This window comes from Protopterus annectens, chromosome 16.part0, assembly GCF_019279795.1.
Source record: "Protopterus annectens isolate FY-2018-M chromosome 16.part0, PAN1.0, whole genome shotgun sequence".
Taxonomy (NCBI): Eukaryota; Metazoa; Chordata; order Ceratodontiformes; family Protopteridae; genus Protopterus; species Protopterus annectens.
In genome coordinates this window covers 99,795,868-99,812,533 of record NC_056750.1, presented here as the reverse complement: position 1 = coordinate 99,812,533, position 16,666 = coordinate 99,795,868, and the positions used below count along the sequence as shown (strand labels likewise).

At 40.0% G+C, this 16,666-nt stretch overlaps 1 protein-coding gene across 1 annotated transcript in view; it reads left to right on the top strand.

Moving 5' to 3' along the window:
• Positions 1 to 16,666, top strand: part of FAM53C (family with sequence similarity 53 member C) — a 1,140,347-nt gene that overhangs the window by 135,952 nt on the left and 987,729 nt on the right. The gene's annotated exons all lie outside the window — the stretch shown is intronic.

The following is a 16,666-nucleotide window of genomic DNA, read 5'->3' as shown; positions in this document are numbered from 1 at the left end:
CACAACTGTTCTGTTCATGGCCTACTGTATTCTTCTAATTCCATATGCAAGACTGCATATGAGGAAACTACAGTGGTATCTAAAAAGCCTATGGTGTCAACATTCTCAGGATCTAGAAGCAATGATTCCTATCATTCCTTGCCTACGCCTAGAGTTCCTCTGGTGGGCAGAGGCCTGCCACCAGAACAAGGGACTACCATTCACACTACCCCTGCCGCCCAAACCCTAGCAACAGGCGCATCAGACTATGCATGTGGGGGGGGGGTGCACCTGGCATGGAAGTGCATTCAGGGCAAATTCAAATGCACCTTCACATCAATCATAAAGTAATGTTAGCTGTACAGAATTCTCGGGACAGCCTTCAAGGACCACATTCTTCCAGGACAATTAATGGTAAAGACAGACAGCACCACTGTTATGTGGTACATAAGCAGGAGGGTACACATTCTTACCCCCTCTGCAGACTAGCCATGGCATTGTGAAACACAGCCTTGAGCTACCAAGTGCATCTACAAGCTCAACTCCTGCCAGGAAAACTAAATACACTGGCAGACGGACTAAGGCCTCATCGACCACACGAGTGGAAACTGGAACCAAGGATTTTCAACATGTTGAAAAGCAAATAGGGGAGCCCAGATATAGACCTGTTTGCCTCCCCCCAGAACTATCAATTGGAAACATTTTGCGCAAGGACTCCCCACAGACAAGCTTGGAAAATGGATGCTGTGTCCTTCAGCTGGAAAAAAAACCTATCAGTTTATGCCTTTCCTCCTCTGCCTCTGCTTCTGCTCTCCAAAGTACTACTAAAGGTCAAACAAGACAAACCAAGGATGATTTTGATTGTACCAGACTGACCTCACTAACACTGGTGCACCCCCTTCTGCACAGTGTGTCACTGTTGGCCCCATGGCACCTGCCTCAGACTCCTACCCTGCTGTCTCTGCAGGAGAACCAGATTCTGCACCTTCAACTTCAAAAACGGAACCTAGCAGCCTGGCTAATTACCTAAGCTCTCCTTTACCATCCCTCAGTAAACCCAGTGATGGATGTCATTTTAGAGGCAAGGAGGCCTAATACTAGAAAATCTTATCTGAAAAATGGAAAAGATTCTGTGCCTGGAACCAATCTCAAGGGATGAGCACAGCAGTGCCCAATTTACCTCAGATTTTACAATACTTAACTGAGATGCTTCACAAGGGCTTGTCTTTTTCTTCAATAAAAATTCATGCCTCAGCCATTTCAGCTCATTATAACACAGAACCTCCTCTCTTCTCTCATCCTCTGCTAAAGCAGTTCCTCAGAGGGGCCAAAAATTTAAGACCATCCAGGAGAGCTCCAACTCCAGCCTGGGACCTTAACTTTGTATTGGAAGAAACTCACCCTTCCTCCCTCCTTTCTAGCCAGCTGCTACTGCAGATTTAAAATTCCTTTCTTAGAAAACAGCTTTCCTTTTAGCCATCACTTCAGCAAGAAGGGTACCTAAATTACAGGTCCTTATGGCAGTGGAGCCTTTCATCATCTTTCATGCAGCCAGGGTGTCCCTCAGGACCAATCCCTCTTTCATGCCAAAGGTGGTATCCAGTGTGGCCTTTAATCCGTCCATTCATTTGCCAACCTTTTTTTCTAATTCACAGAACAAAGGGGAGCAGATACTGCACTCCTTAGATGTGCACAGACGACTTAAATTCTACTTGGACAGGACTAAACCTCAAAGGAAATCTGAACAACTGCTGGTGGCATTTGCTGCAGGGACAGAGGGGAAGGCTATTTCAAAGCAAACCATCTCCAAATGGATAGGCTGTTGCATTCATTTCTGCTATAAGCACCATGGAAACCCTATCCCACAGAGGATCAGACCCCACTCAACCAGGGCTGCATCTACCTCTACAGCCTTGCTCAGAGGAGTACCTACCAGGGGCATCCTAGAAGCTGCAACTTGGAATTCTATACATACTTTCACCAAGCATTACCATTTGCCAATTTTCTCTAAATCCAGAGCTGGCTTTGCCACTGCAGTTTTGGAGGGCTTTATAGCTGGTCCTAATGTTATCTGAAGTCCTCCTCCCATTCTTAGCTTTGGGAATCTACCCCAATGTAATGACTGCAACAGTGAAACACGAAGAACATAGTACAGTTGTGTACACTTACCATAAATGCAGATGTTCGAGTGTATTCACTGTTGCAGTCCTCGTTTCCCTCCCTCCAGCTCCCTGACATCTTTTGGCTATACCTCTTCTCTCCTTTTCAATGCTTAAAAGCTTTTTGCTGTATTTGCTTTTTTGTTTGAGGTATAACCTTGTATATTTATAGATTTAATTGCTTCCCATTAGGGGGGCACCTGACATCTGGGGCAAGAAAAAATGTTGTAATGATGTCGGCTGCATGTTTTATACCCCTGACGACCTGACATCACGGAAGAAGAGACAGCAACCGACGTAGGACCCAAGACTTTGTTAATCAGGCCGACTGAGGGCTACTGCAAGCAGATATCCCAAATGTAATGACTGCAACAGTGAATACACTTGAACATCTACATTTATGGTAAGTGTACACAACTGTACTTTCTTTTATTTATTTATTTTATTTTTTATTTTACATTTGTTAACCGGGCTAGTCCAGCTGGATACATGTCCATTTTCAGTGGAGGCCCGAGGAGAAAAGCTCCACTATCTAATGCAAAGTAACAAAAAGTACATTCCAAGTACATAGGCAGTTTAAGCTGCACTAATGCATAGTAACAAAAGTACATTTAAAGTACATAGGCAGTTTAAGACACAACTAAAATCAGGTATTCTGAATACATAGGGAATTAGAGACACATGTAAAACAGGCATTTAGGCAAGTTTTTCAGTAAGAGTATTCATAAAATATTAAATCTCTTCAGTACAGATATATACAATAATGACATACGTAATTAAGTAGTTTGAAGGCTAGAAAAGAGTAGAAAATAATAGTTTGTAGTTAATAGAGTCAAATTTCTTAGGTAGAAATGAAGGACAGTTGGAGAAATAGAGTTGTTAGACAGTGCAAAGGATGCAGGAGAAGGTAGGTGGTATGTGTTCAGCTAGGGAAATTGCACGAGCAAAGCCAGTGATTGGTTAGAAAATGTTTTAGTTGAGTTTTAAATAGTGTGATAGAAGTTTGGGTTATAAGGTCTGGAGGAAGTTGATTCCAAATTTTACCAACTGAGTTGGAAAATATTGAGTCACCTGCTGTATTCTTTGCTAGAGAAGTTTGAATCAGTAATTTATTGGAGGAGCGAAGGGTTTTTAGGTTATTGTAAGGTTTTATCAGAGTAGAGAGCATAGGTATATTTTCTGGGTGGTGAAGGGCTTTATGGGCAATTGTAAGTTGGTAGTATTGAATTAGGTGAGGTAACTCAAGCCATCCTAGGTTATGGAGGTTTAGGCAGTGATGTGTTTTATATGGAGAGGCAGTGGCAAATTTGGCAATGTTGTAGTAGGCTGTTGTAAGCCTATTGATGTTATGTTTAGAAAGATTAGTGTAAATGGGGATGCATATAGTAGAGTAGAGAGAAGATATGTTCTGGCTATGGTAGTTCTTGCTTCAGGTGTTAAGAAAGATTTGATTCTGTAGAGAGAACCTAATTTTCTATTAGTTGCTTTTATGATAGAGTTTATATGTACATCAAATTTGAGTAAGTTGTCAATGGTAACTCCTAAAAGTTTGGTTGTTTGGTCGGAGAGATAAGGGTGCCATTGTTAGAAGTGAGTGTGAAACTAATAGGGGGAGACAGGTGTGTGGGTGAAAAGAGGAGAAGTTTAGTTTTCTTAGGGTTTAAGAGAAGGCAGTGATTAGAGAACCATTGTTCAATGGTGGTAAAAGTTTTTGAGTAAGTGAGTGGAGGTCAGCTTGTGTTGTGGCTGAGCAGATGATGGTGGTGTCATCGTACTGAATGCAAGTGGTTAGTGGGGTGGCAAGATTCAGGTCGTTAATAAAGATGGAAAATAAAAGAGGACCTAAGATCGAGCCCTGAGGTACTCCTAAAGTGGTGGGGAGAAGTTCGAAAGATTGTTGTTCCATAAGACAGCTTGTTTCCGATTCTGAAGATAGGAAGTAAACCAGTTTAAGGCTAGATTATTGAGAGACAGAGATTTTAAACAATGTAGGAGGAGTTGGTGGTTCACCATGTCAAAGGCTTTTGACAGGTCAACAAAGAATGCTGATGAAAGAAGATTGTTATTCCGGTTTATATTAATAGAGTCTATGAAGGATAATAAGGCTGTGGTGGTGCTATGGTAGGGACGAAAGCCATGTTGGCAAGTAGCTAGGAGATTATTAGATAAGAGGTGATTTAAAAGCTGTTTGTGGATGCATTTCTCCATTATTTTAGCAATAGGAGATAGCAGTGCTATAGGGCGGTAGTTAGAGTATTCAAATGAATCGCCCCCTTTGAAGAGAGGGATGATGTGGGAGATTTTCCAGAGTGAGGGTATAGTACTTTCTTTTATGGTTCTGTTGATTAGAATAGAGATAGGGTAGGCAATAGCTTGAGCACCTAGCTGGAGATATTCAGCTGGCAATTTGTCAGCTGAGGGGGTTGAGGGTTTGAGTTTCTGAAGTAAGTGTAGAATATAGGAGGTGGGTATGGGTTTGAGCAGAAATGGAGGTGGAGTGCAGCTAGTGTTCCCTAGTAATGAGGGGTCGGGGCTTTGTTGGTTGGCCAGTTTTAGTATGGTTGATGTAAAGAAGTTATTAAATGCATTAGCTGTTTGTAGGGGAGAGTCAGGGCAGGAGCCGAGTGGGTTGGGAGTTGTGACCTTGCCAGGGGATAGTAGTGAATTAATTGATTTCCAAAATTTTTTTGGTTGGTGGTGGGAGGATTGCTGTAGCTGGGTATAGTAGTTCTTTTTGTCCTGTATGATAGCAAGCTTAGTCATGTTCCTTTTTTGCTTGAAGCTAAGGTGATCAAAAGAGTCTTTAGTGGTTTGCCATTTAGTCCAGGCTTTATTCCTACTAAGGATAAGTTGTTTGGTGTTGGTTGTAAGCCATGGAGCTGATATAGATTTCATTCGTATGGAATGGGTGGGGGCATGATGATCGAGAATAGTAAGAAAGGTATTATTAAAGTGGTTAACAGCTTCATCTATTGGGAGAGTTTTTAGAGGTGCCCAGTTGATTAAGCTGAGTTCATTTTGAAAGAGTTGAAGGTTGAAGTGTTTTTTGCTGCGAGATAAGCGAATTAGGGGGGGTGCTGTTAGATGAGTTTTGTGCCTAATGATATATGTGAGAGAGTGGTCACTAAGGTCGTCTGGGAGGGTACCTGTTGAGTACTTTTGTTGGGGAGTATTAGTCAAGATCCAGTCGAGTATGGTTTCTTTGTTATTGCTTTTATTTGTTCTAGTTGTGGAGTTGATGGTTTGATGAAATCTGTGTAAGTTAATAATGGTAGATGGATTAGCTTGTTTGCATAAGTTCCAATCAATATTAAAGTCGCCTAGTAGTATTGTTTCTTGAGGGAAATTTATTGAAAACCAGTTTAGTAGGTCTTCTAATATGGGGGGATTGTTGCCTGGGGGAAGATAAGTGCAGATGATATTAATAGTCTTGTGTGAATTAAGGGAGAGTTTGGAAATAATTAGTTCAGCATTAGAGTCATGTGGTGGGGTAAGGGCTGATTTATTTATTTCCAGTCCACTTTTGAAGAGTATAGCTACTCCTCCCCCTTTTTTAGTAAGACGGTCTTGTCTTAGGATGTTATAGCCAGGGGGGATAATTTCATTATCCTTTATTGTGGGTTTAAGCCAGGTTTCAGTAAGACAGAGAATGTCATACTGCTGGACTTCGAGTAGAGCATGAAGAGCAGGAATTTTGTTACATATGCTACGGATGTTTAGATGAGCTATTGTAAGAGATTTGGGAGGTTTAGTTTGTGGTGTAGGCATGGGATTCAGTGTGTGGGAATTAGGGGATGGTATGTTTGTGTTAGGGCCTGGGTTGGGGTGGATGTCCCCATAAATTAAAGATAAACGATGAATAAGGTTAGTTAGTTGTGAGGGTTTGATGCAGTACCAGTGTTTTGTAACTTGAAGAATAAGGTATTTGATGTGTGAAAGGCGATGATATTTAGGTTCAAGATATGAGTTGCTATATATGGGACAGCTATGGTTTGTGAGTGTGGTTGTGGGTGTAGCTAGGGTATGTTTGTGTGGAGTACAAAAGGTAGAATTTAAAGGTTGCTCATAGTAGGTTATGAGATAGGTAGAGGTAAGAATAGTAAGAAGAGTTAGTAGTAGGAGAGGAAGGTGAGTGTTGGACATGTTTAGATGAGTGGGGATAGTATTAAATAGGTATATGTTCAGAGAGGGGAAAGGCGGATAAGGGAGGAGTCCGCTGTGGAGTGGGTGGAGGGAAGAATAAGTTCTGATTGGCTAGGGACTGTGGTGGGTGTGGTTATGCGGGGATAAATGTAGAGGTCCCAGGGGCGGGTGGGATATGGGGGCAGGGAGGGGAGCGGAGTGAGCCCGAAGGGCGAACGGAGCGGGCAGAGCCAAAGGAGTAGGAAATTGCTGAGAGGAAACAATCAGCCAGGTGTATAAAGAGCAGGTAAGTTAGAACTGGTAGTATAAGTATTAAGAAGTTTTAGGGTATGTTATAGGTAGAGCTAGAGTAGTCAGGTGTAGATCGGGATAGTGTGGGCAGGGGAGAGGAATGGAGAGTAAACTAGAGTACAGATCCAGGTAGAAGGCTGAAAACAGTAAGTTGGGCAAAGATTCAGAGGGGGAGGAAGGAGAAGTGTAAGGGGGCCACGTAGAAGGCAAAGTTATAGAAGCAGATCTGTATAGGAAAAAATGAGATAGAGATAGGAATAGTAGTAGGAAATTCAGTAGAATTTAAAGGAGGAAAGGTAGGAATACTAGTGATAGTAATAACAGAGTAGGAATGAGGGTCTGGTCAGCAAGATAAAGGGGACTGTCGCTGGCTGCTGGTAGTGCTGGGCAGGTGGGTAGGCTAGGCACACATGTTAAGTATTCAGGGACAAAAATATAGCATAAACATACTTAGGCAGTCTTTCTTTTTAATATGAGTTGTTCCCCGACAAAAAGTCTTGAAATGGGATTAACTGGGCACAGTTCAGGTCTTCAAGGAGGGCAGAGCTTCTTTTATATGGTATAGCTGGGTCCCGTAAGAAGAGTAGTAAAAACTTAGGCAGTCTTTCTTTTAATATGAGTTGTTCCCGACAAAAAGTCTTGAAATGGGATTAACTGGGCACAGTTCAGGTCTTCAAGGAGGGCAGAGCTTCTTTTATATGGTATAGCTGGGTCCCGTAAGAAGAGTAGTAAAACTTAGGCAGTCTTTCTTTTAATATGAGTTGTTCCCTGACAAAAAGTCTTGAAATGGGATTAACTGGGCACAGTTCAGGTCTTCAAGGAGGGTAGAGCTTCTTTTATATGGTATAGCTGGGTCCCGTAAGAAGAGTAGTAAAACTTAGGCAGTCTTTCTTTTAATATGAGTTGTTCCCCGACAAAAGTCTTGAAATGGGATTAACTGGGCACAGTTCAGGTCTTCAAGGAGGGCAGAGCTTCTTTTATATGGTATAGCTGGGTCCCGTAAGAAGAGTAGTAAAACTTAGGCAGTCTTTCTTTTAATATGAGTTGTTCCCCGACAAAAAGTCTTGAAATGGGATTAACTGGGCACAGTTCAGGTCTTCAAGGAGGGCAGAGCTTCTTTTATATGGTATAGCTGGGTCCCGTAAGAAGAGTAGTAAAAACTTAGGCAGTCTTTCTTTTTAATATGAGTTGTTCCCCGACAAAAGTCTTGAAATGGGATTAACTGGGCACAGTTCAGGTCTTCAAGGAGGGCAGAGCTTCTTTTATATGGTATAGCTGGGTCCCGTAAGAAGAGTAGTAAAACTTAGGCAGTCTTTCTTTTTAATATGAGTTGTTCCCGACAAAAGTCTTGAAATGGGATTAACTGGGCACAGTTCAGGTCTTCAAGGAGGGCAGAGCTTCTTTTATATGGTATAGCTGGGTCCCGTAAGAAGAGTAGTAAACACTTAGGCAGTCTTTCTTTTTAATATGAGTTGTTCCCCGACAAAAAGTCTTGAAATGGGATTAACTGGGCACAGTTCAGGTCTTCAAGGAGGGCAGAGCTTCTTTTATATGGTATAGCTGGGTCCCGTAAGAAGAGTAGTAAAAACTTAGGCAGTCTTTCTTTTTAATATGAGTTGTTCCCCGACAAAAGTCTTGAAATGGGATTAACTGGGCACAGTTCAGGTCTTCAAGGAGGGCAGAGCTTCTTTTATATGGTATAGCTGGGTCCCGTAAGAAGAGTAGTAAAAACTTAGGCAGTCTTACTTTTTAATATGAGTTGTTCCCCGACAAAAAGTCTTGAAATGGGATTAACTGGGCACAGTTCAGGTCTTCAAGGAGGGCAGAGCTTCTTTTATATGGTATAGCTGGGTCCCGTAAGAAGAGTAGTAAAACTTAGGCAGTCTTTCTTTTTAATATGAGTTGTTCCCGACAAAAAGTCTTGAAATGGGATTAACTGGGCACAGTTCAGGTCTTCAAGGAGGGCAGAGCTTCTTTTATATGGTATAGCTGGGTCCCGTAAGAAGAGTAGTAAAAACTTAGGCAGTCTTACTTTTAATATGAGTTGTTCCCCGACAAAAGTCTTGAAATGGGATTAACTGGGCACAGTTCAGGTCTTCAAGGAGGGCAGAGCTTCTTTTATATGGTATAGCTGGGTCCCGTAAGAAGAGTAGTAAAAACTTAGGCAGTCTTTCTTTTTAATATGAGTTGTTCCCCGACAAAAAGTCTTGAAATGGGATTAACTGGGCACAGTTCAGGTCTTCAAGGAGGGCAGAGCTTCTTTTATATGGTATAGCTGGGTCCCGTAAGAAGAGTAGTAAAAACTTAGGCAGTCTTTCTTTTTAATATGAGTTGTTCCCCGACAAAAAGTCTTGAAATGGGATTAACTGGGCACAGTTCAGGTCTTCAAGGAGGGCAGAGCTTCTTTTATATGGTATAGCTGGGTCCCGTAAGAAGAGTAGTAAAAACTTTCTTTTACCAGTTTCTCCAGTAAAGTCAGCTCCCTCTTGCCTATGGTCTATATCCCTAATTGCAGTCATCCCTGTCGGTAGAATCTTGTTCCTCCATTCCTGTGTTGGCTTAATTCTTAGAAAACTTTCCGCTACTTTATGAATATAATACTCTGGATAGTTATTGTTACTCCTCTTAAGGATCCTCATCCAAAATCCAAGTTTCTCCTTATTTCTTGAGCTTCCCCTTGTTTCATCATCATCCTTTTCCACTTTGAGTTATAGGTTTTTGCTTGTCCTGTGTATAAGAGCCTTAACTATATATCTCTGAAATACCCCTTCAAATTGGGTAATTCCAAACCGCCTTGTTCATTTAGAAGAATCAGTTTATCCCACTTGACCCTTGCCGTCTTCTCTTACCAGATAAAATCCTTCAGCTCTTTCTCAGTTGCTATCCACAACTTCTCTTCTGGTTGATAAAAATATGCCTGCCCTGTGTATAAAACTAAAGGGACTAAAAACATTTAAACTGATCATATCTTGTTATCCAATCCATATAGTTTTTTCAGTTTTTGTATTATCTATTGTTTAGTCTCTTCCCAGATATCCTTAGCTGCCATGCCAGAATTCTTTTAATCCATACTCCTAATTTCCCCATAAATATCGATATTGCTGAAACAGTTTGTGTGTGGGTACAGAATTTACAGCTATTGCCTTTGTTTTAGCTTCATTAATTTTATATCCCAAAAATATTTGCAATTGCCTCAAAATGTTCTACAACATTAAAATCTCCTTTTCTGGGTTTATCATGTATAAAACAATGTTATCTGCCAACAGAGAGAGCTTTTCTTGACTACCACAACAATTATATACTCAAATTTTTGAGTGTCTCATTTTCTTTGCCAATGGTTCTAAATATAATGCAGATAACACAGGAGAAAGAGGACACGGCTGCCTGGTTCCTCTGCTCAAACAGAAATTATCAGAGAGGAACCCACCCACTTTAATTTTCACCTCTGATCACTCGTATATCCTTCTAATCAACCTTATAATTTTATCAGGGAATGCAAATACTTCTATTGCCCTGCTCATAAACTCCCAGTTACTCTTGTCAAATGCTTTCTGTGCATCAAGACCTACCAAGAAGAATGCTATTTTCTTACATTCAGCTTCCCTCTGGTTCATCATTGTTCTGTTAATGTTGTCAAATGTTTGCCTCCCCTCCACAAAACCACATTGATTCATGTCTATTGATTCTAGCATCACCCTTGCCATTCTTTTAGCCATTATAGACATAAACACTTAATATTCATGTCTTAGGATTGAAATGGACCTGTATGAATTGGATCTGATGGGTCTTTACCCTCTTTAGGTATTACAGCCACCACCTTTTTTCTTCTAGGAAGATGGTGTTTCTTCTCCTCTTAAAATACTGTTAAGCAAAACTTTCCAGATCTTTATCATTTTTTTGCCTCCTAGATTCCAAACTTCCCCAGGAATACCATCTGTTCCGGGAAATTTGCTGCTGATTGGTTATATATCCCCATTTTTATCTCATCTCCTTCTATCCTATTAGTAACTGAGCCTGATTTGCCTCTAACCTTGGCATATTCAATTTTTTCATAACATTCCCATTTGTACATTTTCTTGATTTCCATATTACTCTGCTTTATACAGACTTTCATAAAATTTCCGAAATATTTCTAGTATCTCTACAGGATCTCTTTGTAGCTTCCTTGTTATAGGCTCTCTAAACTTGGCCAATGACCCTTTCTATTTTATTTTGCCTGAGTCATTGCACTAAAAGTTTTTGCGCTCTGGCATTAACAGTTGCTTAACAGCAGTTTTTCTAAACTCACGCATATTGAGGTAATCCTTTATTTTCTACTTAACACTCTGCAGTTGCTCTTCTCGTTCTGAGAGATTCCCCCTGTTATGTAATACTTAATATGTGTCAGTTCCTCTAAATAATTCTTGTTGCTTCTTAACCATATCTCTCCTCCTTTCATTTCCACGTTATTTTTAAACTCCACTTTAATTTTATCCCACTGCCTGGCTATATTTTCAGAAGAAATTTCTGTCTTCTCTAATAACTCCTTAATAATTTCCACCACCCATTTCTTAAATTCCTCTCTTTTCAGCAGATAGGTGGGAAAGCTCCAGTGTCTCATTTTTATTTCATTACCCTGCATTTTTATTTTAGTTATTATTGGCACGTGATCCGAAATAGTTATCGGATGCGTATCACAACTTTCATTTAAATGCACTTGTTCTTGTGAAGTGTAAGTTCTGTTTAGCCTAGCCCAGTTTTTATATCTTGGGAAATAAAATGTAAATTCACTCAAGACTCCTACTACTGAATTTACATCTTCCTTGCCAAATATTTTCATGAATGTCTACAAAAATTTACCCTTCTTTGTTATATTTTCCCTTCTGGGCCTCCAGGACCAGTCTTCCCTTCTGCAAATCAGATTCCATTCCCCACCTATAAGTAATATTCCCGGCTGAAAACTGATAATTTCTCCCAGAAATTTCTTAAGCTCCATTATAGCAGTTTTATGTGGAATATAAATATGTGCCAGTGTAATCCTTCTCCCTTGCCAGTAGTCCTTTAATACTACATATCTACCATTATTATCTTTTTATTCTCTTCTGTCACTATTGGAGATCCTCTTGCAATTAATGCAAGTACTCTAAGGCATTCCACTGAATAACCGTTTTGAAAACCTTTATCAAATACATATGTTCATTTCTTTCCAAAGGTGTCTCCTGTAGCATAGGTATTTGCACACTCTACATTTTTAATAAAGTTCACTACTCTTTATTTTTAGTATATATTTGTGAGACCATTAATATTTAAAAATATCAAAAGGGTCATTATTGTTAAAAAATAGTTATTCTCACCTTTTATTTATAACAAATTTTTTTTAAGTATGTAGTTCCAGCTCCAGCTTTTGTTACACGCACAGACTAATGTTTTTTAGGTTGTCGTTTTATACTTTTGTTTCTTGTCATACTCATTTGAGACTGCATCACATCTTACAAAACTTTATTGAAAGCCCTCAAAGAAAAAAAACAAATACACTCCCATTACATCTCAAAATCCTATTAAATTAATATTAATACACAAAACTATGTACATCTTCAATTATTGAAGTTTTAACTTCCTAATAGGAGCAGTTGTCCCAAATGGACAGCCGCAGTCGCATGTTTAGCATGGATAACCTTCTTTTTAGGTTAACCCTAAGACGCATGATACCACCTGTGCTTCTACTAAGTGCTGTCTGTTTTTGTCTTATCTTTTTTGCTCTCCCAGGATGAGAAAACACTTGAATGCTTTCACAAAAAAAATCTCCTGTCCATTGAAAGAAAGCCATTAAAAGAAACAAGTATTTTGTTCCTGTTGCTCTTTGAGATTGTGTCCATGGAGAGATGAGAACCAGATACAGAGTTGTTTCTACAAGTATTTGTTTATTTTCTAAATGAGAGCATTATTATATTCAGTGTTCTTTATTTGCTTTCTCTTAAAACTTATTACTAGATAAAACAGAGCCATAATCCAGTCATTCCCTGTGCAAGAATTTGAAAAGGCTTATCATTTTTCTTTACTTATATTTATTTTACTTTAATTTATTTACTTTTTGAATAGACTTTTCTTTTTTCCTTTTTTTACATTGCGGTGTCTTTATTTCGTACAATTGAACAAGGAGAAAGAGAAAGGAAGGAAAAACAGAGGCACATGTTTACTTTAGTATCCCCATTAAACTTGAAAATAACTGAGAAAACTTTAATTCAGATATCATGCAATATACAAGTAATTCTATTAATAACAAAAGTTTGTTTTACTTTGCTTACTTTTAACTCTTTCCTTCCTCTTCCCCTCTCCTAAGTATTCTTCCAAGCATTATTGACATGAAATAGGGCATATGCTTTAGAGTCCCCTGCAAGTTTAACAAAGTCACCAAAGTCCAATATTTCCAGGTTTTCTTGTTCTGTCATTTTTCACAAATATAATTAATGTTTTATTATCTTACATTTATTTGTCAGTTTCCAGGTTGCTGGTTTTATTCCTGTTTATCTGCATCTCCCAGATCCAGTCTCTGTTTCATTTTCAGTGTACTCTTGCTTCTTCTTTTAAACACTTGTGCTTTTTTTCTGACTCTCAAACATTTTCTGTTGAAACACTGGAAAAGGTTTCACTGGCATAGTCTCACTGTGGTCATTATTGCCAGAAGAACAAGCTCACGTTTTGTTGGATAAACTTTTGTATTTCCTCCTTAGCATGTTCTGCATTAAAAATTATTTTGCCCCTCCAGGAGAGAATATTCTGAAGATAGCTGGGTACAGCAGTTTAAATCTCACTCATGCTTCTCGAAATAGCCGAATTAGTGAAATAAATCTGCTCCTCTTCTGCCTGGTGTTAGAGTAGTAATCATTTTCCACAAACACTCTGCTGTCTCATACTTTTAGTACTTTGTCCTTCTGCCACAGGTTTGTCAGAATCAACTCTTTCTTGCTGGTAAGATTGCATCTTTACTGTTAAAGGTATAGGTTGCTTTCTCATGGACAAGTTTGGAGCATACACATGATGTGCTCTTTCATTTAACAGCTGCAACTGTGGAATACCAGTCCAGTCGCTTATTTGCGCTTTCATAAGGTTAATATAGTCTCTTTCTTCTGGCTTCTCTGGTACAGCAGAAATGCTCTGTTTTTTCCTCTATGCTCTGTCTTCTAATTATGTTATTTTTTGAAATATCTCTTTTTGAGCAGTCTCCTATTCAGCCAACCTTTTCTTCATTTGACCTCCAATATTTGCATTTTTATCATGTTGTCTGAATATCTGTTTAAAGCTTCTTCCATTTTATATAGCCTTTTGTTATTTGAGTTGATATACTTCATCTGTGTTTCATTTATCTTAATCAACTTTGAGTGCATTTGATTTGTTTTCCTCTAGGTTACTAGAAGTCATGTATTGCACCAGAGCTGGAGCTTGTACTACATTTTGCAGAACAGCTGCAGAATTCAGACAGTGTTTTTTTATCTCACATTTTGTAATTAATTTTTTCAGGTTCTCTGAATTTCTTTTTTGCTGGCATCCAGGCAGTGCATTTGCTAGCCAGTTACTGAAATTTACCCCCCCCCCCCAGAAATTATTTCACTGGCTCTCTCTTCTGAGTTTTTTTATACTGGGAGAGCAGACATTAAGCTATTACTTGATGTGCAGATATCTTTTTGCCTTTGGGGCCATTAATTATCACACTCATATGACTAGGTAAGTGCTGGCTCTTCTCTGCCATTTTGAGGTGATTTTGACTGATATGCCTGATTTGAAAAGTAAGACTTCTGTCCTTGTTCTTTTAAGTTCTGCCTCTCTGATGGCTTGCCATTTCATTAAAGGTAGTTATGTTGCTGCCGATGCTTATGGATTTGTCATGAGGAGATGCATTTGGTTGCACCTTTAGGCCTTACCTGAAGACGTTTAGGCCAAACTATTAGATTCCCCCTTTGGTACTGCTGATGCAGAATTGTTGAAAACTCTTCAGGATGAGGGTAAGGTTATGCAAGATGTGAATCAAATCTTTGCTTGCCCTGTCCCTAAGTTCCATACTCTTTTGTCCGCAGGCATTCTAGACAGCCTGCTAGGAGCAAGAGGGCTCCAAAGTGAATTTTCCCAGATGAGCCCCCTAAGAGTTCTAGGCATCAGAAACCTTCTTTTCCTGACAAATCTGCCTTTATGTGAGATCCAGCCTCTTCTCCCCTCCTCTTGGCCAAATTCCTCTGTCCGTCTGGCTTTTTGTATTCCTGTTTGGCATCAGATAACCACAGACACCTGGGTTCTCTTCCTTATCCAAAATGTTTTTTTATGGCTTGGAAATCTCTTCATCCATTCTCTGGCCTCTCTTAGTCTCCTCATTCTCAGCTCCCTCATTTCCTTTGGTTCTGTAAGATCTGGTGAGACAGGGAACCACGCAACCTGTCCCCTTGTCTCAGCAGGGAACATTTTTTTTATTCCAGATTGTGTCTGGTTGCAGGAAGGAAGGAAAGGTCACGGAGGCCCTTTCTAGACCTGTCTTTTCTCAACACCTTTCTCAAGGTCCCTTCTTTCGGGATGTTGTCTCTTCAGACACTCTTCCCTGTTTCCTCAATCCTTTCTGGTATCACTGGATTTGAAGGATGCTGACTTCCATATTGCTATTCACTTTCTCTACAGGAAGTTTTCATGTTTCTCTTTCTCTCATTGTCAGTTCTCTGCTGTGCCTTTTGATCTTTCTACAGCTCCAGGAGTCTCTACCAAATGTGTGCCCCATATGGTAGCATTCTCCAGACTTCAGGGAATTCATATATTACCTTATTTGGACAATCTTTAATTCACTCTCACCTCTCAGCAACTCCTCCTTCAGAGTTTGTACTTTATTATGCTTCTACACAGTGTGGGATTCACCCTCAATCTCAAAAAGTCTGTGTTGACTTCTCTTTAGGACCAAGTGCTTTTGGTTTGCAGGATTCAGACCATTCCAATGTTGGCTTGTCTCCCTCCTCCCAAGGTCCTGTCTTTAACAGCTTATTTCTAATCTCTTCTTTCTCTTCTAGTCCTTTCTGCAAGGGAATATCTCCAAACTCTTGGTGTACATGGCATCCACCTTTCCTATGGTTACCCTTGCCAGACTCCACATGAAGAAATTTCAGTAGTATCTGAAGACTGTTTGGCTCCAGCACTATCACCTTCTGAAGTCTCTAGTTCCTTTTTCCCTTGTCTCACCAGATTTCCCTGAATCCAAGTCTGCCTTTTCAGGTTCCTCTACCTACTCAGGAGTTCTACACAAATACTTCCAATCACAGTTGTGGGGCCTCCTTTAACAACCCTAAACACCCAGGGTCTGTCAACATCATAGGGATAAGGGTTGTACTTCCAGCTTTGCAGTTGTTTTATTTTATTTGTGTTCCAGGCCTTCTAAATGTTTTACAGGCAATACCACAGTCATGTGGAGCATCAACAAGCAAGGGGGGGGGGGGGGGCACAAAATCTTACCTTTTTGCAGACTCTCTTCAGGATTGGGATTTTGCAGTCCACCATCAGTTGGTTCTCCAGGCAGTCTACATTTCTTCAGAGCGCTCTGGTGGAAGAGACTTTGAGTAGGTCCAGGACAAATCCTCATGAATGGATGCTTCACAAAGAAGTGTTTCCGGACGTTGTACATCAGTGGGGTACTCATCAGGTAGATCTTTTTGCCTATCCTCTGAAGGTAAATTACCCCAGTTCTGTTCCACAATGCCATGTCTTCTGGTTTTGAAAGTAGATTGACTCTTTTTCCTGGAAGGGAATGTTTTTGTAAGCCTATCCCCCTCTTCCTCTGCTACCAAAATCCTGCACAAGATCATGTGGGACAAACCCAAAATCTTGCTGATGACTCCATTTTGTCTCAGCACTGGTTCCCCTTTCTGTTTCACCTGGTTAGGGGCAGTCATCACAAGTTACCTCTCAGGTTGGATCTCCTTACAGAAGACAAGGGATATTTCATTCAACTCACTTGTCCACCTTTCAATTGCCACTTTGGGTGATATGGTTTTGATTCTTTCCAGGCACCAGTATTCTGGGGATGTGCTTCAGGTTTTGCAAGAGGCCAGAAAACCCAGTACTAGAAAATCCTATGTGACTAAATGGAA